Below are 26,814 nucleotides of genomic sequence, written 5' to 3'. Positions count from 1 at the left end.
TGGGTTGTTTGTTTTTTTGTTGTTATTGAGCTGCATGAGTTGCTTATAAATTTTGGATATTAATCTTTTGTCAGTTGCTTCATTTGCAAATATTTTCTCCCATTCTGAGGGTTGTCTTTTGGTCTTGTTTATGGTATCTTTTGCTGTGCAAAAGGTTTTAAGTTTCATTAGGTGCCATTTGTTTATTTTTGTTTTTATTTCCATTTCTCTAGGAGATGGGTCAAAAAGGATCTTGCTGTGATTTATGTCATAGAGTGTTCCGCCTATGTTTTCCTCTAAGAGTTTGATAGTGTCTGGCCTTACATTTAGGTCTTTAACGCATTTTGCATTTATTTTTGTGTATGGTGTTAGGGAGTGTTCTAAATTCATACTTCTACAGGTAGCTGTCCAGTTTTCCCAGCACCACTTATTGAAGAGGCCGTCTTTTCTCCACTGTATATCCTTCCCTCCTTTATCAAAGATAAGGTGACCATATGTGTGTGGGTTTATCTCTGGGCTTTCTATCCTGTTCCGTTGATCTATATCTCTGTTTTTGTGCCAGTACCATACTGTCTTGATTATTGTAGCCTTGTAGTCTAATCTGAAGTCAGGGATCCTGATTCCTCCAGCTCCATTTTTCGTTCTCAAGATTGCTTTGGCAATTCGGGGTCTTTTGTGTTTCCATACAAACTGTGAAATTTTTTGTTCTAGTTCTGTAAAAAATGCCAGTGGTAATGTGATAGGGATTGCATTGAATCTGTAGATTGCTTTGGGTAGTAGAGTCATTTTCACAATGTTGATTCTTCCAATCCAAGAACATGGTATATCTCTCCACCTATTTGTATCATCTTTAATTTCTTTCATCAGTGTCTTATAGTTTTCTGCATACAAGTCTTTTGTCTCCTTAGCTAGGTTTATTCCTAGATATTTTATTCCCTTTGTTTAATGGTAAATGGGAGTGTTTTCTTAATTTCACTCTCAGATGTACATCATTAGTGTATAAGAATGCCAGAGATTTCTGTGCATTAATTTTGTATCCTGCTACTTTACCAAATTCATTGATTACCTCTAGTACTTTACTGGTAGCATCCTTAGTATTCTCTATGAATAATATCATGGTATCTGCAAACAGTGACAGCTTTACTTCTTCTTTTCCTATTTGGATTCCTTTTATTTCTTTTTCTTCTCTGATTGCTGTGGCTAGAACTTCCAAAACTAGGTTGAATAAGAGTGGTGAGAGTGGGCAACCTTGTCTTGTTCCTGATCTTAGTGGAAATGGTTTCAGTTTTTCACCATTGAGAACAATGCTGGCTGTGGGTTTGTCATATATGGCCTTTATTATGTTGAGGAAAGTTCCCTCTATGCCTACTTTCTGCAGGTTTTTTATCATAAATGGGTGTTGAATTTTGTCAAAAGCTTTCTCTGCATCTATTGAGATGATCATTTGGTTTTTCTCCTTCAGTTTGTTGATATGGTGTATCACGTTGATTGATTTGCATATATTGAAGAATCCTTGCATTCCTGGAATAAACCCCACTTGATCATGGTGTATGATCCTTTTACTGTGCTGTTGGATTCTGTTTGCTAATATTTTGTTGAGGATTTTTGCATCTATGTTCATCAGTGATATTGGCCTGTAGTTTTCTTTCTTTGTGACGTGTTTGTCTGGTTTTGGTATCAGGCTGATGGTGGCCTCATAGAATGAGTTTGGGAGTGTTCCTCCCTCTGTTATCTTTTGGAAGAGTGTGAGAAGGATAGCTGTTAGCTCTTCTCTATGTGTTTGAGAGAATTCACCTGTGAAGCCATCTGGTCCTGGGCTTTTGTTTGTTGGAAGATTTTAAATCACAGTTTCAATTTCAGTTCTTGTGATTGGTCTGTTCATATTTTCTATTTCTTCCTGGTTCAGTCTCGGCAGCTCGTACATTTCGAAGAATTTGTCCATTTCTTCCAGGTTGTCCATTTTATTGGCATACGGTTGCTTGTAGTAATCTCTAATACTGTTTTGTATTTCTGCAGTGTCAGTTGTTACATCTCCTTTTTCATTTCTAATTCTATTGATTTGAGTCTTCTCCCTTTTATTCTTGATGAGTCTGGCTAATGGTTTATCAATTTTATTTATCTTCTCAAAGAACCAGCTTTTAGTTTGATTGATCTTTGCTATTGTGTCCTTCATTTCTTTTTTATTTATTTCTGATCTGATCGTTCTGATTTCTTTCCTTCTGTTAAATTTGGGGTTTTTTTGTTCTTCCTTCTCTAATTGCTTTAGGTGCAAAGTTAGGTTGTTTATTTGAGATGTTTCCTGTTTCTTAAGGTAGGATTGTATTGCTATAAACTTCCCTTAGAACTGCTTTTGCTGTATCCCATAGGTTTTGGGTTGTCGTGTCTCCATTGTCATTTGTTTCTAAGTATTTTTGATTTCCTCTTTGATTTCTTCAGTGATCACTTCGTTATTAAGTAGTGTATTGTTTAGCCTCCATGTCTTTGTATTTTTTACAGATCTTTTCCCTTAATTGATATCTAGTCTCATAGCATTGTGGTCGGAAAATGTACTTGATACGATTTCAGTTTCCTTAAATTTACCAAGGCTAGCTTTGTGACCCAATACATGATCTATCCTGGAGAATGTTCCATGAGCACTTGAGAGAAATGTGTATTCTGTTGTTTTGGGATGCTATGTCCTATACATATCAATTAAGTCCATCTTGTGTAATGTACCATTTAAAGCTTGTGTTTCCTTATTTATTTTCATTTTGGATGATCTGTCCATTGGTGACAGTGGGGTGTTAAAGTCCCCTACTATGATTGTGTTACTGTCGATTTCCCCTTTTATGGCTGTTAGTATTTGCCTTATCTATTGAGGTGCTCCTATGTTGGGTGCATAAATATTTACAATTGTTATATCTTCTTCATGGATCGATCCCCTGATCATTATGTAGTGTCCTTCTTTGTCTCTTGTAATAGTTTTTATTTTAAAGTCTATTTTGTCTGATATGAGAATTGCTACTCCAGCTTTCTTTTGATTTCCATTTGCATGGAATATCTTTTTCCATCCCCTTACTTTCAGTCTGTATGTGTCCCTAGGTTTGAAGTGGGTCTCTTGTAGACAGCATATATATGAGTCTTGTTCTTGTATCCATGCAGCCACTCTGTATCTTTTGGTGGGAGCATTTAATCCATTTACACTTAAGGTAATTATCGATATGTATGTTCCTATTCCCATTTTCTTTATTTTTTTGGGTCTTTTCCTTCTCTTGTGTTTGTTGCCTAGAGAAGTTCCTTTAGCATTTGCTGTAAAGCGGTTTGTTGGTGCTGAACTCTCTCAGCTTTTGCTTGTTTGTTAAGGTTTTAATTTCTCCATCAAATTTGAATGAGATCCTTGCTGGGTAGAGTAATCTTGGTTGCAGTTTTTTTTTTTTCCTTCATCACTTTAAATATGTCCTGCCACTCCCTTCTGGCTTGTAGAGTTTCTGCTGAAAGATCAGACGTTAACCATATGGGGATTCCCTTGTGTGTTATTTGTTGTTTTTCCCTTGCTGCTTTTTATATGTTTTCTTAGTATTTAATTTTTGACAGTTTGATTATTATGTGTCTTGGCGTGTTTCTCTTTGGGTTTATCCTGTATGGAACTCTCTGTGCTTCCTGGACTTGATTGATTATTTCCTTTCCTATATTAGTGAAGTTTTCAACTATAATCTCTTCAAATATTTTCTCACTCCCTTTCTTTTTCTCTTCTTCTTCTGGGACCCCTATAATTCGAATGTTGGTGCGTTTAATGTTGTCCCAGAGGTCTCTGAGACTGTCCTCAGTTCTTTTCATTCTTTTTTCTTTCTTCTGCTCTGCAGTAGTTATTTCCACTATTTTATCTTCCAGGTCACTTATCCGTCCTTCTGCCTCAGTTATTCTGCTATTGATCCCATCTAGAGTATTTTTAATTTCATTTATTGGGTTGCTCATCATTGCTTGCTTCCTCTTTATTTCTTCTAGGTCCTTGTTAAATGTTTCTTGAAATTTGTCTATTCTATTTCCAAGATTTTGGATCGTCTTTACTATCATTATTCTGAATTCTTTTTCAGGTAGACTGCGTATTTCCTCTTCATTTGTTAGGTCTGCTGGGTTTTTACCTTGCTCCTTCATCTGCTGTGTGTTTTTCTGTCTTCTCATTTTGCTTATCTTACTGTGTTTGGGGTCTCCTTTTTGCAGGCTGCAGGCTCGTAGTTCCCATTGTTTTTGGTGGCTGTCCCCAGTGGCTAAGGTTGGTTCAGTGGGTTGAGTAGGTTTCCTGGTTGGGGGGGACTAGTGCCTCTGTTCTGGTGAATGAGGCTGGATCTTGTCTTTCTGGTGGACAGGTCCACGTCTGTTGGTGTGTTTGGGGATATTGGTAGCCTTATTATGATTTTAGGCAGCCTCTCTGCTAACGGATGGGGCCGTAGTCTTGTCTTGCTTTTTGTTGGGCATAGGGTGTCCAGCAGTGTTCGTTGCTGGTCCTTGAGTGAAGCTTGGTCTTGGTGTTGAGATGGAGATCTCTGGGAGATTTTCGCCATTTGACATTGCGTGGAGGTGGAAGGTCTCTTGTGGACCAGTGTTCTGAGGTTGGTTCTCCCACTTCAGAGACACAGCCCTGATGCCTGCCTGGAGCACCAAGAGCCTTTAATCCACATGGCTCAAAATAAAAGGGAGAAAAAATAGAAAGGAAAGAAAGAAAGGAAGGAAGGAAGAAAGGAGGGAAGAAAGAAAGGAAGGAAGAAAGGAAGGAAGGGAGAAAGGAAGAAAGCAAGAAAGGAAGGAAGAGAGGAAGAAAGGGAGGAAGAGAGGAAGGAAGAGAGGAAGAAAGGGAGGAAGGAAGGGAGGAAGGAAGGGAGAAAGGAGGGAAGAAAGGAAGCAAGACAGGAAGAAGACAAAATAAAGTAGGATAAATATAGTTATTATAATAAAAAATACTTATTATGAAGAAAAATTTCTATTAAAAAAAAAACAGGTCGGTTTAACCCTAGGACAAATGGTGAACGCAAAGCTATACGGACAAAATCTCACACAGCAGCACACCCATACACACTCACAGAAAGAAAAAAGGGTAAAATAATAGTATATCTTGCTCCCAAAGTCCACCTCCTCAACGTGGGCTATTTCGCTGTCTATTCAGGTTTTCCACAGATGCAGGGCACTTCAAGTTGATTGTGGAGTTTTATCCGCTGCTTCTGAGGCTGCTGGGAGAGACCTCCCCCTCTCCTCTGTGTTCGCACAGCTCCTGGGGTTCAGCTTTGGACGTGGCCCCGCCTCTGCCCGTAGGTCGTCCGAGGGCGTCTGCCCTTCGCTTAGACAGGACGGGGTTAAAGGAGCAGCTGATTCGGGGGCTCTGGCACAGGCCGGGGGGGAGGGAGGGGCACGGATGCGGGGCGAGCCCGCGGCGGCAGAGACCGGCGTGACGCTGCACCGGCCCGAGGCGCGCCGCGCATCCTCCCGGGGAAGCTGTCCCTGGATCCCGGGACCCTCGCAGTGGCGGGCTGCACGGGCTCCCGGGAGGGGTGGTGTGGAGAGTGACCTGTGCTCGCACACAGGCCTCTTGGTGGCGGCATCAGCAACCCTAGCTCCCACACCCGTCTCTGTTGTCCATGCCGACAGCCGCGGCTCGCGCCCGTTTCTGGAGCTCCTTTACGCGGTGCCCTTAATCCCCTCTCCTCTCGCACCAGGAAACAAAGAGGCAAGAAAAAGTCTCTTTTCTCTTTGGTAGCTCCGCGCCAGTTTCTGGAGCTCCTTTAAGAGGTGCGCTTAAACCCCTCTCCTTGCGCACCAGGAAGCAAAGAGGGAAGAAAAGGTCTCTTGTCTCTTCGGCAGCTCCAGACTTCAACTGGTCTCCCCCCCGGGCAGCCGTGGCGCACTAACCCCTTCAGGCTGTTTTCACTCTGCCAACTCCAGACCTTTCCCTGGGATCCGACTGAAGCCCGAGGCTCATCTCCCTGCCCCTGCCCGCCCCGGCGGGTGAGCAGACAAGTCTCTCGGGCTGGTGAGTGCCGGTCGGCATCGATCCTCTGTGCGGGAATCTCCCCGCTTTGCCCTCCGCACCCTGTGCTGCGCTCTCCTCCGCGGCTCCAGAGCTTCCCCCTCAGCCACCCGCAGTCTCCGCCCGCAAAGGGGCTTCTAGTGTGTGGGAATCTTTCCTCCTTCACGGCTCCCTCCCACTGGTGCAGGTCCCGTCCCTATTCTTTGTCTCTGTTTGTTCTTTTTTTCTTTTGCCCTACCCAGGTAGGTGGAGAGTTTCTTGCCTCTTGGGAGGTCTGAGGTCTTCTGCCAGCGTTCGGTGGGTGTTCTATAGGAGAAGTTCCACGTGTAGATGTATTTCTGATGTATCTGTGAGGAGGAAAGTGATGTCCGCGTCTTACTCTTCCGCCATCTTCTCGCACCCCTGCAATATTTTCAATTAAATGGGCCTTAACCTCACTACCTACACATAACTACTTTTATAATCTTGAACCCTAACTCATGCTTACATATCTCTCAACCGGCTTTTCTACACATGCATATATACACACATTTATACACGATATATATGTATACTACCAGTTTTCAGTTCAATGTATATAAATATATAATATATATAATTATATTCCTGTGTATGTATACAAATATAAATCAGAGGTATGTGTATAGGTATGTATTTCATATGTTTATATAAATATACATATAATGTATGTGTAAATAAATCCATGACTATATACATACATACACAGAAATATACTTATATAAACAAAAGGGACCTAAATAAACATAGTTCTCTGAGAATAAAACTAGTTATGTCTCACTGTTTCAATAACAGTTTATAGTTTTCTACTGTATGTGCTTCTATAATTGTTATGAACAATTCCCATTTGTTGAATGTTAAGTTGTTTTATTTTTTTGCCATTATTAATGAAGCTCTGAAGAATACGGTGGTCAAGATTACTTGAAAAACTCTCCTAAAATAAAAGGGTTAGGTATGCGAGGTTAAATGTACACAACATATTTTTAAGTGTGTGGTTGATTTTTGAAGTGTGCAGTAGAAATTTCCAGGACCCATGAAAGAAGGGTGGTACATGTGTGAGAGTTCTAGCTATATTAAGAGTGGATTGAAGATCTTGATAGCTTACAACAGAAGCTGAAAATCCTGTTTTTATGGAGCCCAATGGCAAATATTTTAGGCTGTGTGGACCAAAGAGGCAAAATTGAGGATATTATTTAAGTACTTAGGTAACCATTTAAAATGTTACCAGTTAAAATGTGAAAATAATTCATAGCTCATAGGCCATAAAACATAGGCAGCTGTCTGGATTTGGAATACAGGCCATAGTTTAATGACACACCTGACACAGAGACTTGTTTTTAAATGGCCATGACCACATGGGAGGCAGGAGATAAGACTCCATCCCTACTAGATGGGAAGTTAGAACTAAACCTATCTATCCCTAGCTTCACCTTTAATGAAAGGGTGTGCTGGGAGAAAAAATATCTGCTTGCAAAGGGAGACTAAGACCAAATTCTCTTGGCCTCCGCTCTGGGTAGGAAACAGGTAGGAAATCTTGAGAATTCTGAACCCCAGATCTGTGTTCACAGTGTTTGGGTTGCAAATTTATTTGTGGTCTTGTGAGCAAAAGCTAAGAAGTTAACTTAAAATGCTCCCAAATCAGTGGTATTCCAAACACAAAACTAAACCCTTTCTGGAGAGGTAGACCTTCAACACAGGCCTATAACGTTCCCACAGATAAAGTTTAGCTCAAGGTGAGCTCATGATCTAAATGTACACAATAATGAAGAAATCAGCTACAATGGGAGAGAATCAGCAAAAGCAATCAATACCAGAATTAGATTCCCAAGGCCATCCATCAGATGTTGGAATCATCAGGTGCAAGTCAGAAAATATACATACAACTAGAACTGAAACAAGGAACAAGGATCGAAGGTCGTGTAATACAGCAGATTAATCATGGAGAGGAGTGCTGTTTTTTAATATATGGTAGATTAGATTTTCTGCCTAATTATATAAGTACATTTATCTTAAAAAACACATTATTTTGAAGTCTTATTGGCTGTAAAATAAGTTAAGGGTATTTCAAAGGGCTTCTCTCCAAAGAAAAGGGAGAAGTAGCAAAACACAGAAATTCTAGGGGAAAAATGTCAATAGATACATTGCTATAGGGTGAACTAAGCCTTCGGCCAGCAACAATGGGGAGGAGGTGACCCTTAGATACTTACAAGTAAGCTGACATTTTCAAAAAGGTTCAACTATTTATAACTAAAAAGATTTCTTAAAATGAGTAACCAAGGGTTTCAATTGACATCACAATAGCAAAACAATAAACCCTGAGAACAAAGAAAAATAGATAATAAAGATATGAGCAGAACTTAATAAAACAGAAAAGAGTATAAAATTAAGGTGATTTAATAAGTCAAAAGAATATTCTTTGAAAAGATTTTAAAAACACACTTTGATTAAGCAAAACAAAGCATAAGTAAATAATATGCAGAAAGAATCAGGAAAATGTTATAGCAGAGAGTACAAACAGAAAATATATGAAATGCCAGTAAATTTGAACATTTCTGTAAAGTGGACAATTTCCTAGCTCCTAAAGTTTACCAAAACTGCCACAAGAGGAAATTTATAGCTGAGTTCTTTCACCAGTAAAGCAATTAAGTCAATAGTTTACAGTCTTTCACCAAGAAAATACCAGACCCAGCCTGATCATGTGGGAGGTGAATTCTATCAAACTTCTATTAAACAGATAACATCACTAATAACAAAGAAAAACTTCTAGAGAGTAGCGAAGGAAGAATGCTCCTTTATTCATCTTATGAAGCCTATATAATCCTAATACTGAAAATACATTAGGACTGTAAGGAAAAAGAAATTTACAGGTCAAAGTTACTTGTAAATATAAAAGCAAAAATTTTAGACTATGATATTAGCTACCCAAGTTCACTAGAGTAAGAAAAAGCATGAGCAAGTTAGGTCATGCAATGAATGAAAAGATAGTTTAATGTCAAGAATATATATGAATAGATTGAAATGACCACATTTTATTTCCTTCATCTGTCTCTTTAAAAAATTGATAAGTACTTATATTGACCTCTCTTGTACTAGGCACTGAGCTAAGTCACTTACATATTTACTCCTTTAAACCTTCTATCATCCCTGGGGGAAAGTTCTATTTAGCTTCCATTTCTTAGCTAAGACTCTAACCCCCAGGAAAGTAAAGCAACATTTGTAAGTTTTTGTGGATGGTCAGTGATGGGACCAGTACAGGAACATCCAAAGTCTATGCTTGGAAACAGTGCCCCATGTTGACACTCACATTACAGATGAAAGGAAAGGAACCATGCACTTGCCATATAGATTAAATCTCACATGACAGGTGAAAGGAAAGGAACCATGCACTTGTATTATAGATTAATATCCACGTAACAGGTTAAAGGACAAAGAAACATATGCTTCTCTAAAAAGTTGTCAAGAAAGCATATCCATTTGTAAATATATTTCCCAATTTCTTTTGCTTGTTTTCTGACCTTTGTAGTGCATTTTGCCATGAGGAAAAATTTAATTGTTATATAATTAAATGTATCCTTTTTTCTTTGTATCTTTTTATTTATTTATTTTGTGGTACGCGGGCCGCTCTCGTTGCGGAGCACAGGCTCCGGAGGCGCAGGCTCAGCGGCCATGGCTTCCAGGCCCAGCCGCTCCGAGGCATGTGGGACCTTCCTGGACTGGGGCACGAACCCGAATCCCCTGCATCGGCAGGTGGACTCTCAACCACTGCGCCACCAGGGAAGCCCCTCTTTATATCTTAGAAAGGTATTCCTCATGAATAATTTATTTCAAGTCTCCCAGGTTTCTGATACTTTTACAGTTTCATTATTTTTTAACTTTTAACTAGTTGCTCTATCTAGAAGTTAGTAATGATAGCCATATCTTCCCACTTGTGTTGAATAATTTTTGCTACTGATCCAAAATGTGAATTTTATTTTAATCCCAATTCCGTTATGCTCTTGCATCTAATTTTAAGATGCTTCCTATTCCACTGGTTGTTTTGTCTATCTGAAACAAAATGCTACCTTAACTATAATGTAATTATAATAAATGTAATTAGTAAACATAATACAATATATAATAAATTACATAATATAAAATAACAAAATACAATTTACCATATCACGAGGTCAAAGGAGAGCAGAACTGTACAATCACTTGAAATATCCCCCAAAAGATATTTTATAAAATTCAATATTCATTGGTAATTTAAAAGAAAGAGTAAAATAGGGATTGGTGAATGCTTCCAAAATAAGAAGAAATTATATGTCTAAAAGAGAAAGAGGTAAATGATAAACTTTAGTAACACTGGCAATAAATGCAGGACAAGATGAAGATGCCTGATATAATGTTAAAGAAAAACTATTATGTAACATTGTTTTTGCAGCACTGATGAGTTCAGTGAAAAGAGAATCTCATAGGAAAGAGTATCTCGTTCTTCTTAATGTCTGTACACTTGTCCATTGCATGAACATAACAGCTTATTTAACCAATATGTTACTGATCTGCATCTGGATTTCTAGGTTTTCATGGAATTGTATTTTGCACAGTTGTTACAAACTCTAGGACTTCCTCTTATGTTTATATCTTTTGAAAGAAACAATATCTCCACAGATGATTCATCTGTGCTGGCTGCTAGCTGACTTTGGGTACTTCTCAGTTCTTCCCTTTACCTTCCTAGTCAATATGAAAACGGAAGGCAAGAAGGTCTCCTGTTCAGATACTGTAAAGATAGATCTTGGTGATACAGTCTTGGTGGTAAAGGCTAAAAGTATCAACCCAGAACAAGTGTTTTTCCAGCTGTAACTATGCGTGATTCCCTTAGCTTGATTCCATAGAGGATGTAAGACAAGACTGTAGAATCTGCCGTCAAAGTGCTTCCGGTAGGATGAGCTAAGTCAACTGTGGAGCCGTATCTAATTCAAGACAAAATATAAGGTCTCCTTTTCTCTCCTAGCAAAACTTGGTGGAGTGAATGTAGAAGTCACTGTATGCTTTTAATTAAAGGAACACAGTAAATCTTGTATTGGAAGGTGATTATTCTGGTCTCTTTGTGGAGATGAATTGGAAATTGTCTAGAAGAAGGAAAATTAGGTTAACCAAAGTGAAACTTGTAAATAATTGAGCATAAATTAAATATCTGTGGTCTCTGTTTCTCTTTGATCATAATTACTCCCAATTTGTAGACCTCTTTGATACCTGATTAATCGTTGTCAAAGATTCAGTTAACAATGATTATTGCTGTGTATTAGGTTTTGCCTGGGCCCTGCAGAAACTATCCTAAATTACCAGCTATGGTTGTCACTTGATTTCCTCACAGAGAACAATCAGAACTCCTTGTCTTAAGTGGCTTGGAATGTGAAACTAGTTAGTCTCTTAGATATTGTTAGAGGACCCTACAGAGCCCATTGGTGAAAGTTTGGAAAACATCGGGCTTCTTAAAATTGATTCTTGTAGTGCTTTAGGAAAGATCACTGAACCAAAAGAATAACGGTGTTTCTGGCTCTGTTGTTAGCATTCTCCATGGAAACATTGCTGAAGCTTCTGGACTCAATTTCCTTCCCCATGTGTGAATGTCACTGAAAATATCCAACTCCATTCTATCCCCATATAACTTCAGAAACTAAGCAAAATGAACACTCAAAATTCATTTCAAATAATAAAATGAATATATAACATAGAATGGAACTGGGAAAATACCTGGTTTAAATTCTGGAAAGTACCAACTATACGGTTCTGGATAAGTTGCTTAATCTTGCTTAGTCTAATTTAATGCCCATCTCACAGGATGTTATGATGATTAACTTAATATCTTTGTATAATGTACAGTGTTATGTAATGTCTTCTTGTTTCTCTTGAGTAAATTCATTTCCTTAAGCAACTCACCGTAAACAATAGTTACTTACTTGCTTAAATTACTCTTCTATTATCAGCTGAATTGTGTCCTGCTCAAGTAAATATGTGGAAGTCTTAACCCCCAATACCTCGTAATAGGACTGTATTTGGAGATAAGGCCCTTCAATAGGGAATTGAAAGAAAATGAGGCCAAATGGGTGGGCTTTAATCCAATATGACTGGTGTCCTTATAAAAAGACAATATTAGGACACAGCCATGCACAGAGAGAAGAGCATGTGAAGACAAAAGGAAAACATGGCAACTACAAACCAAGAAGAGATAGCTCAGAAGAAATCCATCCTGTTGACACCTTATCTCAGATGTCTAGCCTCTAGACCTGTGAGTAAGTAAATTTCTGTTGTTTAACCTCCTCAGTCTCTGGTACTTTGTCATGGCAGCTCTAGGAAACAAATACAACTTTCTATGGCCTCCTTGCCTCAAGTTGAAAGTTCAATATTTGGCATCATAGCTAGGAAACAAAAATATCATCTACATTCCTTGTTATAGTCTTGCTTCCCCATTCTCATTGCTAGTAATTTCCATATTTGGGTCTGTTTTCTGTATGTTGTAAACAGAACGTTACGCTCATTTCTAGTCTTACTGCTAATATACAATAAATGTGCAGATACTGAATAGATTTTGGAGAAGTGCAACCTATAGTTGGTACATGTGTGGATGTGTGTATATTTATATAATTTATACTTTTTCTCTATTTTCTTCCTTTGGTGTGAGCTAGGATTCTCTGCTTTTGTGACTAGTACTCCTGAATACTAATCCCTGAATTTAATTCACCAAAAATTGTCAAAAATAATCATAATATGGGGAAAGAGAGAGTGATAGATGGAGAAGAACAAACAATCAGGCAAGGGCAGTACTGTGAATGATTAGGGTCTTATTAATGAGATTATGTTAGTCTAGAGGAAATGACCGTAAATATCATCAGTGAGCCCAGTTGGTCTTTACTGACTGCTAGACATATCCCTGAGGTCTGTTCTTAGACTCCAACTGTATGATTACTAGTGCCTGAAAGTATTATTTCAACAACTAAAGTCACTTAATGGAAAAGGAATATGCCTTTAGAGAATCAACAGTAATTTTTCTGTCTGATTCAAAAGCAATGCTGACTGTCTGGAAACCTCAGTCATATTTGTAAGCAGGAAAGCATTGGCTATTAAAAGTGGGTGGTGTAAGACTTACTAGAGCATAGACTTGAGGATATGGGGAGGGGGAAGGGTGGGCTGTGACCAACTGAGAGAGTGGCAGGGACATATATACACTATCAAATGTAAATTAGATAGCTAGTGGGAAGCTGCTGCATAGCACAGGGAGATCACCTCTGTGCTTTGTGACCACCTAGAGGGGTGGGATAGGGAGGGTGGGAGAGAGGGTGATGCAAGAGGGAAGAGATATGGGAACATACGTATATGTATAACTGATACACTTTGTTGTAAAGGAAAAACGAACACACTATTGTAAAACAATTATACTCCAATAAAGATGTTTTAAAAAAAAAAGTGGGTGGTGTAAAGAGATGAGCAGAAACTTTGGCGATAGGTATACCTGGATTTAATTCTCACTTCTGCCACTTGGCTGCTGGATAGCTTTAGGCAAGTTTCATACCTCCCTGAAATTCACTTAATTCAGTCTGTAAAATGGCATAATAACTTATTATAGCATCCTTTTAGGAATTTTAAATCAGTTATTGAAATAAAAGTACACAATGTATAGACAAGTATGGATTCCTCACGAGGTGTTTGACCTTTCATTTCTCCAGTATCCCACCCCCATCAAATAAAGAAAAATACTTTTTAAAATTTATGAATATTTCCTTGTTCTAAAGTTAAAGCCATAACAATAAAAATAATCAAATGGCCTACTATCATACCATTAGATGAACAAAAAAATAGGTGTTCATGAGAGTTCCAAATTAGAATACAAGTTTTCATTAGGCACCTGTTTATGTATGCTATTGTGCTCTTTACAATAAATAATTAAATTTAAAAGACTTAATTCCTCACTTTTAAGACTTTATTAGTTTACAAGTTACATATTGACCTACGCTAAATTTCATACTGACCCATGCTAATGCATTCAGCACAGAAAACAAAAAACACTGCACTCAAGCAAACTACATATATATGGATGACTTCAATGCATTTCTATCCTACCGTGTCTCATACAGCATTGTGGTAACTCACCAGAATACACACAATCAAATATAATGGGAAAAGCGCATAATATAAACAGGGCCAAGGAAACATAGACAGAAGATGAAGAAAAGATGAGCGAAATGTGAACAGGAGGAAGTGTAGTTAATCGAGTTGTATGTTTTGACTTTAAGATTCTCTGTGTAGGGACTTCCCTGGTGGCACAGTGGTTGGGAATCCGCCTGCCAGTGCAGGGGACATGGGTTCAAGCCCTGGTCCGGGAAGATCCCACATGCCATGGAGCAACTAAGCGTGTGTGCCACAACTACTGAGCCTGTGCTCTAGGGCCCATGAGCCACAACTACTGAAGCCCGCGTGCCACAAGTACTGAAGCCCCAGTGCCGAGAGCCCATGCTCCACAACAAGAAAAGCCACAGCAATGAGGAGCCTGCACACCACCACGAAGAGTAACCCCTGCTCACCCCAACTAGAGAAAGCCCGTGTGCAGCACCAAAGACCCAACACAGCCAAAAATAAATAAATTTATCTAAAAAAAGATTCTCTGTGGATAAAACAATCTGTAAATAATTGGTTACAAAGCCACATTATTTGAAGTTGCCAGGCTGCACATTAACAGTCTGATGCAAAGGGACAGCACAGGAAAACTATTCAAAGATAAAGATTTTTAAATCTTTGCAGTTTGAAACATTTTAGAGCAAGTATAATGAGCTTGACACACATTTCAACACTCAACATGTTAATTACATGGTCAATGTATGCCTCAAAGTCATTGGAAATAGTTGCTGTCTCTGTCCCTGATATCTAAAACTGATCTCTGATGTGTAAAACTCAGGAGGTATTGATATCCACTTTTTGGCATCTGAACAGGAAACAAAGCTCTTTCGCAGTGATACTACAGATGAAGTAAATGCAAAAGGATACAAAAGACAAAGTACTGAGGGAATGTATTAACAAAAGGAATCAAACTAAATTTTGGTGACCTGGGGCCTACGATTGTACACACTCCATGGAAATACCCCAACCTAAATACTGGTATAGGAGAAAGGGTACTGCAAAGCCCATCACAGTATAATGCTTTTAAATGTCCCTTTCAAGGTTGGCTCCACTCAACACTGAGTATAGGAAATCTTCCCATCAGGCAGAAACACCAGCTGCCCAATGATTGACCAAGGAATTAACACACTAATGAATAAACGATGCTAATTTATTTCTATCCCTGACAACAGGAAACAGCACACACTCTGTGTCAATGGTATGTCCTCTTTCCCACTTCTCTAAATGGTGAATTATGTTTTTTCCTTTATTGCTTTATATCATGTGTGGCAGGCATAATGGGAAATGGCTACCAATGGTTCTGTTATTGATTTCTACCTTCATTTCACTGTGGCTAAAGAAGATACTTTGTATGATTTCCATTTCTTAAAAATGTATTGGTACTTGTATTGTGGCCTAACATATGGTCTATCCTGGAGAATGTTCCATGTGTACTTGAGAAAAATGTGTATCCTTCTGTTGTTGAGTGGAGTGATCGATATATGGCTGTTAGGTTTAGTTGGTTAAATGTGTTATTCAGTCCCCCTACCTCTCTACTGATCTTCTGTCTAGATGTGTTATCCATTATTGAAAGCAAGGTATTGATCTCCAACTATTATTTTAGAGCTATCTAGTTCTTCCTTCAATTCTGTCAATGTTTGCTTCACATATTTGGGGGTTGTTTGGTACATATATGTTTATAGTTGTTATATCTTCTTGATAGATTGAACTTGTTATCAACGTACAGTGGCCTCCTTATCCTCTTGTGATAGTTTTTGATTTAAAGTTTCTTTTGTGTGATATTAACATAGCCATCCCAGATCTGTCTTCCTTCCTTCCTTCCTTCCTTCCTTCTTTCCTTTCTCTCTCTCTCTTTCTTTCTTTCTTTTTTGTTACTATTGGCATGGGATATTTTATTCTATGCTTTAACTTTCAACCAACTTGTGTCTTTAGAAATCAAGCGAGTTTTTTGTGGACAGCATATACTTGGATTATGGTTGTTTTTAAACTCCTTTCTGCCAATGTTTATCTTTTTATTGGAGAGCTTAATCCACTTACTTTTGCAAAACTTACTGATGAGGAAGAACTTAATTCTTTCTGTTTCCTGCTTGTTTTCTGTATGTCATATGCATTTTTTGCCCCTCATTTACTCCATGACCGACTTCTTCTGTGCTTAGCCGATTTTCTTGTAGTGAACTCTTGATTCCCTTTTCATTTCCTTTTGCATATAGTCTATTGATATTTTCTTTGTGGTTATCAATAAGATTACATTTACCATTCTAAAGTTAAAACAATATAATTTGAAATAAACCAATTTCAATAGCACACAGAAACTCTGTTGCTGTACAGTTCCATTTCTCCTCTTTACATTATTGTTGTCAAAAAATACACCTTTATACTTTGTGAGCCCAATAACATGGGTTTATGATTATTTTATGCATTTGTTTTCTCAATCATGTAAGAAATAAAAAGTAGAGTTACAAGCCAGTAACACAATACTGGCTTTAGTGTTTGCCCATGCATTTATCTTTACTGGAGATTTCTATTTCTTTATACAGCTTCGAGTTGCTGTCTAATGTCCTTTCATTTCAACCTGAAGGTTCAATTGAGCATTTCTCCTAGGGCAGTGGTAGGAAGTTGTAAAACAACCGTCCTCAGCTTCTGTTCATCCGGGAATATGTTAATTTCTCCCTAAGTTTTGAAACCAGTTTGACCAAATATAGAATTCTTGGTGGACAGCTTTTCTCTTTCAGCACTTTAATATGTCTGGCCTTTTGCTTCTGTGGTTTCAGATAGGAAATTAGCAATTAATCTTTTTGAGGATCCCTGTTTTGCAACAAATTTCCTTTTTCTTTCTCCTCTGGGAGAAAAGATTCTTTCTCTGTCTTTTGGCTTCTGAGAGTGTGATGATACTGTTTCTTGTTGTGGGGTTCTTTGAGTTTCTCTTTGTCCTGAAATCAGCCAAAGATTTCCAGTAACCAAACACATACTGAACCAGGGAAGAGGCAATTTGAAAATGGCAGGAAAGCTTTGTGGCATTTTTATTTTCCCTTGCCCCATCCACTGTTAGTGTAGTGATGGTCTTAAAGTGGTGGAGTCTTAATGCAATGACAGTCTTAAAATAGCAGCAGACCATTCCTAGTATGGGACCCTCAATCCTGCTTCCGGAGGGAGCAGAAGAGACCGTACTCTCAGATTATTATGTGTATCTGTTCTCACCTGTCTGGGAGCTACCTGAAGGACTGACACAAGATGCTTATCTCTGTCTTACCTAACTTGGAACACAGTCTGGAAAAGCAGCGGTCATTGCTCAAAAAAAGTGCAAGGTGAACTAACAAAAAACAGATGGCTGGGGCAGAAGACTGTGCATTGAAATACAATAGACCACATAAGATCCAGGAGCAAAAGTTGGGGGAGATTCTTTGGGAAATTAGAACATACAAAAAGTACACATGTGTCCAGAGAGATTAAGAAAGCCACATGCATACTCAAGATAAGAGGCATGTTCTGAAAACACCAGAGGAGTCTCTAAGCTTTTACCATGGGCTGAGCCCTGAACTCAATGCAGGTCAGCTAAATGTTGAAGAAGTGATCCAGCAATCTGCACAATGGGAAGAGGTGTGTGCTTTTGAGTGTGCATGTGGATGTGCTTGTGTATATTTGTTTTTGTTTGTTTTAGGTGCAGGAATTCAAGGAAATCTCTGTCAAAACATTAGCTAAGCATGAACGAAAGGAACAGAGACTTCAGTGCCTACATACGATAAGGAATTCAATCATTGCAAAAATAGTTTGGAAAGGTCTCTAAACAAACAGACTACTACAGACTTCAACAATCAAAAGCCCAGAAAACCCTGGGAAAGTGGGAGAATCTGATTTCCATAGACACCACATTATAATATTTGAAAGGCAAATTTTCAACCAAAAAAATCACAAGGTATACAAAGACATGGAAAGTATGGTCCATTGAAGAAAACAAATTAATTGATGAAACCATCCCTAAGGAAGCCCAGACTTTTCTGCATTGCATATTCTTGCCTCCTTTGTCATAGATTCATTGACCATAAGTGCATGGGTTTCTTCCTGGGCTCTCTATTCTGTTCCAGTGATCAATGTTTTTGTGCCAGTACCATACTGTTTTGATTACTGTAGGTTTGTAGCACAGTCTGAAGCCAGGGAGCATGATTCCTCCAGTTGTGTTCTTCTTTCTCAAGACTGTTTTAGCTATTCAGGATCTTTTGTGTTTCCATACAAAGTTTAAAATTATTTGTTCTAGGTCTGTGGAAAATGCCCTTGATATTTTGATACAGACTGCATTGAATCCATAGATTTCCTTGGGTATGATGGTTATTTTAACAATATTAATTCTTCCAATCTGTGACCATGGTATATCTTTCCAGCTGTTAGTGTCATCTTTAATTTCTTTTATCAGTGTCGTATAGTTTCCTGGGTACAGGTCTTTTACCTCCTGAGGCAGGTTTATTCTTATGTATTTTATTCTTTTGCATGCAGTTGTAAATGGGATTGTTTCCTTAATTTCTCTTTCTGATAGTTCACCGTTAGTGTATAGAAATACAGTAGATTTCTATATATTAATTTTGTATCCTGCAAATTTACCAAGTTCGTTTTTGAGCTCTAATAGTTTTTTGATGGTGTCTTTAGGATTTTTATGTATCATGCCATCTGCAAACAGTGACAGTTTTACTTTTTCCTTTTCATTTTGGAGTCCTTTAATTTATTTATTTATTTTTGTCTGATTCCTGTGGCTAGGACTTCCAAAGCTACGTTCAATAAAAGTGGTGGTGAAAAAAAAAAAAAAGTGGTGAGAGTGGGCATCCTTGACTTGTTCCTGATCTTAGGAGAAATGCTTTCAGCTTTTCACCATTGAGTATGTTAGCTATGGGCTTATCATATATGGCCTTTATTATGTTGAGGTATGTTCCCTCTATGCCCACTTTCTGGAGAGTTTTTACCATGAATGGATATGGAATTTTTTTTCAAAAGCATTTTCTGCATCTATTGAGATGATCATATGGTTTTCAGTCTTCAATTTGTTACTGTGATGATAAGAGACCTAAGACAGCTACACAGGCTAAGTGACATTTCCTTCCCTGAATGGGTAGGTATCCTTGTTCTACCTTCTAATTGAGTTAGTATCTAAGTAAAGAACTGCCAGGTGTCATTTAGTTCACACTACACTGCTGTGGCAATATAGAAATGAATTTGCCTAAATCATTTGGCTTTTCTAAATTATAGTAAATGAATATACTGAATGAATACTTCAACTTAAGGCAATGTTCTTAAAAACATATTAATGTAGGCACTTCAGAGAAGAATTGAAAACTAAACAAAAAATTCAGGTAAAGGTTGAAATAAAAGTACACTCAGTTGTATCCAGTTTCCTCTTGTAAATCTCTCTTTTTAATTTGTTTTTTATCTGTTTTGATTTTGTTTTTTTTTTGGTTTTTTTTGCGTTACATGGGCCTCTCAATGTTGTGGGCTCTCCTGTGGCAGAGCACAGGCTCCAGACGCACAGGCTCAGTGGCCATGGCTCACGGGTCCAGCCGCTCCACGGCATGTGGGATCTTCCTGGACCAGGACACAAACCCATGTCCTCTGCGTCGGCAGGCAGACTCGCAACCAGTGCACCACCAGGGAAGCCCTCTCTTTTTAATTTGAGTGGACAGTCAATTGAGAATATCTGACTTGGGGCTAAGGAAATCTAAGTCTTCTTGGCCACACTGTATTCTCTTATGTCATTTAATAAAGACAGCAGTTGGGTTGCTGAAAAAATAGTGGGAAAAATGAATCCCTCACATCCAAAGGGCAGCTCTTGAAAATATGTGGATTGTTGTGGTTGTTTTGCTCTTCTGCCCTCAGAAGTTCTAATCTTAGCCTTAGCCCCTCATGGAGAGAGACTTTTTAAACCAGTTCCCACATTACTCTTTATGTGACTGATGAAAAGAGAAACCCAACACTTTTCCTGTGCTTTCAACCAGTTATCTTCTTCAAAAATCTGTTTGGATTGTTTTCCCTTAATCTTGCCTGGCAAGGGACTTATGGGAAGGTTCGTATTGTTTGAAAGTTTGGTGCCAGTATCTGCAAAGAAAGAAGAAAGTAAAGAAGGAAACATGTGTTTATCAAACACATCCCAATAGTGAAGGTGTGAAAGCACCTTTTGAAAAAGTTCACCGGTCAGAGTTTAGCTGTATTATTACATTTTATTTCATTCATTGAAAATAAATAATTATCAGTGAATCCTTTCTAGATTTTCTAGTTTCCCAAAGTTCCCTGTATTCACATTCTAAGAGGAAAAATGGTATTTTACGTCACTGCTCTCCACCTTATATTATTTATAATCACTCCTCATGACCTCTTCCTTCAAAGAAACGTGATCCTGAGAAGTGTCCTTCGTTTGTCTTTGTGGAATAAGTGATGGGGATTCATCCTGGAGACCTGTGAGATGTTTAAAATGAGGCATAATGAAACTAGGATAGAGAGTTCTGGAAAGATCTGGAAAGATGGCTGGTAGAGTGTGGCCAGACGTGGGAGAAGAGAGACGTACAGAGAGAGGGAGAGGAAATTTTTAGAGGGAGAAAATTAAACAAATAAGTAAATAAGTTTTGTTGTGTGGTGTGGGATGCAAGCCTTTCTCTCCCCCTTTCCTTCACAATCTCTTTGTTAAAGACTGTGTTTTTCAGTAGTTTTGCTAAGATAGGATTTGCCGTTTTGTTTGGATACTGAGAATGGACCCATGGAAACAGTTACATTTGGGTTATCTCTGACTATCTTTAATGAAGAACATAAATGTTGGCTACACTATCTATGCACATGCTATCACCATGACTTTTTTGTGCTCTGTTCCTATATCTGAGTCGTCTTCTTTCTTTAAGGTCAATCTCAAATCTCATCTGAAAGGTACATTTATTGATAGATTCAACCCATAATGAACTGTCCCTTCTTTGTCCTCCTTAGGCTCTGATTATTTATAAGAACTCATTTTTGAACTTAGAAACTGTCCAATATGATATATTACTTATTTCCTCAGCATATGTTATATCCTCAACACAGTTATAAGCTTTTGTGGGTCTGGGATCATACATTTTGTAATTTTTCTCAGTACTTAACACTTACTTTGATAAAAAGCACATTCATTCATCTAAGCATCATTTATTGAGTGTTAATTAAATATCTCAACTCTGTAAATATTGTTTGAATGAATGCATACGTGAATGAGGGAGTCTGCAATAGGGAGCCTAATGGAACCGCCCAATGTGAAAAAAACAAAAACATAAACACAAAAGCAAGCCAAAAAGTGGACCAGGACTTTCTGTAAACTATCCTGCTTTTTGTTGGATGATGCCATGAAAATCAAGATGCTCCTGAAAGGTCTTAATAGCTGACCAAGAATAGGAAACAATTGAAATTCTCTCAGGCTTATTCAACCCTATCACTGGACACATTTATACCTCTCGGGAATGTTATTCAAAGAAGAGATTAATAAAGCTTTGATAGATGAGTTGATAAACCTCTAAATATGTAAATCTTCATTTCCTCCTAGGTTTTCTCTATTTTGGGTTTCCAAAAGATTTAAATAAACCACAGGATAATTAAAAATTCGACATTATCTTTCTTCCCTTCACGTTTTTTGATGGTAAACACCTTTGTATTTTCTCCATAGTGCTGCCCAGTTTCCACCAGTACAGTTCTGAAGTGAATTTTGCTCTGGATGGTGGGATATATAAGATGTAAATGAATTGTTTGTATATGTTTTAGAATTCTTCAAAAGGGCCTGGCCATGGAAATGCATTGACTATTACTTAAATAACTCAAGTAACTTCCTCAGAATTATTATTCTATTCTGGTTAGGATACTATCTGCTCTGGTTTGTTAAAATTTCCCTTCAGAGTGGTTTTAATTTTCTTTCTGATAGGGTCCTAGGATTTATTGCCACAGCCATCCTGCATCTGTTTTTCTTTGAATTACTCTCCTTGCAGTTTCTGATCCATACAGGGCCCTACAGGTTAGTGACAAGCTGGCCATCACAACTCTGGGAAGGACAGGCCTACTTTTCAGAGGTGTTGATGTTTTCTGTACCTGAAGGGTTTAAAGAGATATCAGTCTTCCTCACCACCTCCCTTGGCCCTCTTAATGGACTAAGCAGTTCCTCATGAACTTTCTGTAGGATATCTGTACCAACTTCTCAATATTGTTCCTTCCTGAGTCTAAATTCCTGGCCTCAAGGTAATGTGAGATTTCTAGCTCCAGCCCCTATTTACGTAAGGCCTATACTAAGGAACAGAACCCATAGACATCAGTCCGCTCTTATTTCTCTAGATTTAAGTTCTCTGTTACTTTCTGAAACATGCAGGTGTTCCTTTCTTTCTTTTAATCTCAGCTATGTGCTTTTCACTTTTTCAAAATTCACCCAGAGTTTACGTGTGTTTCCAGTAAGAGTACATTAAATTGAGCTTAGTCTGCTATTCTACTGGCATATTAGAGATCCAAATAATTTGCTACTTAACTGGATTCAATTACCTGTATATTTCAGGCATATGAAACTCACCATGTTCCCAATTTCCCTCCTTATTGTTAGTAATTTTCTTGGGAATCTGGATGACATTACATGGAATAAAGTTTGTGAGTGGCCCAGGAATGCCTGACAGTTTGTTTGTCAGAGTGGCCAGGGAAAGTAAAGCAAGGAAGAAAACCAAATGCAAAACAGAATCGCATTATTATGGCTGAGTTTAGTCCCAAGATTCCATGCAGAACTGTGTGTAGAGCTGGGTTGGGTTATAAATTATGCCAGAGCTCTAGGTGGGGCTGACACCATCTCGTGCCAAGCTCTCAGTTCTGGGCTAATGTCATCTCTGGTCCGCTCTATGGAGTGGAAACTTTGGAGAAATGGCCAATGTGTTCCATGGTGTAGGAAGAGGGAAACTGGGAACATGACTTTCTAAATTGTGGTTAGTAATTCTAAATTACTAACCACTGTAAATGTGCCTTGAACTGTTTTTTTTTTTTTTTTTTTTTTTTTTGCGGTACACGGGCCTCTCACCTCTGTGGCCTCTCCCGTTGTGGAGCACAGGCTCCGGACGCGCAGGCTCAGCGGCCATGGCTCACGGGCCCAGCCGCTCCGCGGCATGTTGGATCCTCCCGGACCGGGGCATGAACCCGTGTCCCCTGCATCGGCAGGCGGACTCGCAACCACTGCACCACCAGGGAAGCCCTTGAACTGTGTTTTTTAGTTTGACCAGTCAGATCAATGACTTTCCTTTTGAATGAAATGCTGCTATGTATATGAGCAGGAAAACAAAACTGGTGTAAGGAATAGATAGCTAGTGGGAAGCAGCCGCATAGCATGGGGAGATCAGCTGGGTGCTTTGTGACCACCTAGAGGGGTGGGATGGGGAGGGTGGGAGGGAGGGAGATGCAAGAGGGAAGAGATATGGGGACATATGTATACGTATAACTGATTTACTTTGTTATAAAGCAGAAACTATCACACCATTGTAAAGCAATTATACTCCAATAAAGATGTTTTTAAAAACTGGTAGAAAGAGATAGAGAGACTGGGAGACTTATTTTCCCACCAATTAACTTTTCCTCTGACCATGCATGACCTTCCCTTTGAGTCTCCTCGACCTTGCGGATGATCGCAACCCCTTGGGTTGGGTGATGGCAACCCCATCTTCGCTAGAACCTCTATAGTTAACTTTGATTTTTCCCACTCTGTCTATCCATCCCATGTGTGCAGTCAGACATTTGATCTTGGACTTTTACTGACAAAATATGCTTGAATGTAAGCATTTCTTTTCACTCCCACTGCTACTGCTATTGTCACTGCCTTAACTAGGGCTTTACCTTTAAGTTCTTTATATAAATATATAAATGTCTATATATAAATAAAATATACAAATAAATAAAATATAATATTATTTCTGATGGTTTTAAAGTCTTTTCTTGATAAAGACTTTTCCTGATAAAGATACACAGTATCTTATGTAAATATTTTTGTATTATTTGTTCTTTTCTTAAAATTTTTGTCATATGGTTCTATCTCTTGGTATGTCTAGAACTTTTTGATTGAAGGCTGTCTATTTTATTTGGCATTTTTTGTTTTTCTCAGTGGAAACGTCGTTTTGCTTCAAACTATTTTATTTTACCTGGAAGTAACAAATCTTCAAATTACAATTTTTTAAATGCTTTCAAATATCAATACTATAGGTGTCACAAAATCTAGAAAAATTACATTTAAAAATTAACTACCGGGCTTCCCTGGTGGCGCAGTGATTGAGAGTCCGCCTACCGATGCAGGGGACCCGGGTTCATGCCCCAGTCTGAGAAGATCCCACAGGCTGCGGAGCGGCTGGGCCCGTGAGCCGTGGCCGCTGAGCCTGCGCATCTGGAGCCTGTGCTCTGCAACGGGAGAGGCCACAACAGTGAGAGGCCCACGTACCGCACAAAACAAAAAAAAGTTAACTACTGCCAGATGTGTCTGTATAAAACTTTTCCCCACTCTTTTAGCTATAAATTCTTTTTTTTTTCCCTTTTTGTGATATGCGGGCCTCTCACAGTTGTGGCCTCTCCCGCCGCGGAGCACAGGCTCTGAACGCGCAGGCTCAGTGGCCGTGGCTCACGGGCCCAGCCGTTCCGTGGCATGTGGGATCTTCCCAGACCGGGGCACGAACCCGTGTCCCCTGCATCGGCAGGCGGATTGCCAACCAGTGCGCCACCAGGAAAGCCCTAGCTATAAATTCTTTTACTGCCTCCTCATATGACAATTTATGTATTTTAGAAATAAAATTTTAAGAAATAAACTTTGTAGTTTATAGACATAGATTACTTTTAACATGGTTGATTAGAATTTTCTTTTAGTTATTAATAGTTTAGAAAAGTTTATTTCAGCTTCACAATTTATTATTGTTAATGTCACATTAATTTTCATTGTTAACTTTGAGAAAATCTCTATGGATTACTTCCTCATAAATATTTACTATTATAAATGCATTACTGACTTCAGTACTGCTATAGGTTTGTGCATTACAGGAATTCTGATAAAATACTCATTCACACCATTCCATTACACACATTACTGATGGAGTATATTCTTTTATTTATTTAATTATTTATGGCTGTGTTGGATCTTCGTTGCTGTGTGCGGGCTTTCTCTAGTTGCAGTGAGTGGGGGCTACTCTTTGTTGTGGTGCACAGGCTTCTCACTGAGGTGGCTTCTCTTGTTGCAGAGCACGCGCTCTAGGCATTCAGGCTTCAGTAATTGTGGCTCACAGGCTCAGGAGTTGTGGCTCACGGGCTCTAGAGCGCAGGCTCTGTAGTTGTGGTGCACGGGATTAGTTGCTCCGTGGCATGTGGGATCTTCCCGGACCAGGGCTCGAACCCGTGTCCCCTGCATTGGCAGGCGAATTCTTAACCACTGTGCCACCAGGGAAGCCCCTGGAGTATATTCTTGACAGAAGAAAATTTCCGTTTTGACTAAGCATTGATGAGAACTGAATCTTTGACTTCTCTTTCACATGCTTGATGATTGAAATAATTTTTCACAGAAAAGCTTCTGGTTTTATACTTTTCAGTTCTTTTTTTTTTCTTCAAATGCACATGCTTTGAGAGCTGTGAAGTGCAAGACAAGGCTGTACTGTAAGGTGGTTTTTGTCCTTATGCTTCTGTGTCTTGCGCTAGTTAAGTCAGTCGAGTAGTCAGTAAGAGTACTGGAAGTTATTCCTGTAATGGGATAGTATATAGTCAATGACATATGGTGGTGTCTGAAAATCACATAATAGCCTCACTTAAAACATCTCCTTAGCCAGATTTCAAAAAAGCCTGTGGCCATTCCAGTATGATCCAACGTAGCTGAATATGATAGAAGAAAGATTGGCAAAGAAAGAGACGCTGGTCTTACCTGATGGAAGTTAAAATATCTCACTTCTGACAATTTTGCAAAAACCTATAATTACATGAACTAATTTCTAGGGTTCTTCATAGGACCTAAAAAGCAACCCATAGAGTTGTGGAACAATAATAGAAGCTACTGTAATGAGAAGCCCATGCACCGCAACAAAGAGTAGCCCCCGCTCACCGCAACTAGAGAAAAGCCGCACGCAGCACTGAAGACCCAACGCAGACAAAATAAAAGTAAATAAATAGGGGCTTCCCTGGTGGCTCAGTGGTTGAGCGTCCGCCTGCAGACGCAGGGGACACGGGTTCATGCCCCGGTACGGGAAGATCCCACATGCTGAGGAGTGGCTGGCCCCATGAGCCATAGCCGCTGAGCCTGTGCGTCCGCAGCCTGTGCTCCGCAACGGGAGAGGCCACAGTGGTGAGAGGCCTGCGTACCACACACAAAAAAGTAAATAAATAAATTTATTTTTAAAAAAGTAATACTCAGGTTTGAGGCATGAGAAATATGAGGAGAAATTAGCTAATGTTTTCACAAGTTTATAAATATCAAGCTCAGTCTCTAAGATTTTAGCATTATATACAATATTGGTTACTTATTACTGGTTTGGGAAGGCCAATTTAAAGTTTTCTGATCTTACTGTATTGAAATTCACGGCCCTAATGTTTTCCACATTGACTATATGAATGATGAAGAAAATTCAATCATCTATTTCATTTCCAACTGGACAGAAAACACAATTTTAAAAAGTGTTTGGACTACTACTGACTTTTGA

At 38.8% G+C, this 26,814-nt stretch overlaps 1 pseudogene; it reads right to left on the bottom strand.

Moving 5' to 3' along the window:
• Positions 1-26,814, bottom strand: part of LOC131755466 (RNA/RNP complex-1-interacting phosphatase-like) — a 572,095-nt pseudogene that overhangs the window by 496,667 nt on the left and 48,614 nt on the right.

This window comes from Kogia breviceps, chromosome 4 (assembly GCF_026419965.1).
Source record: "Kogia breviceps isolate mKogBre1 chromosome 4, mKogBre1 haplotype 1, whole genome shotgun sequence".
NCBI classification, from domain to species: Eukaryota; Metazoa; Chordata; class Mammalia; order Artiodactyla; family Physeteridae; genus Kogia; species Kogia breviceps.
Note: the sequence above shows the minus strand (reverse complement) of the source record. Positions and strands in the feature narration are given on the sequence as shown.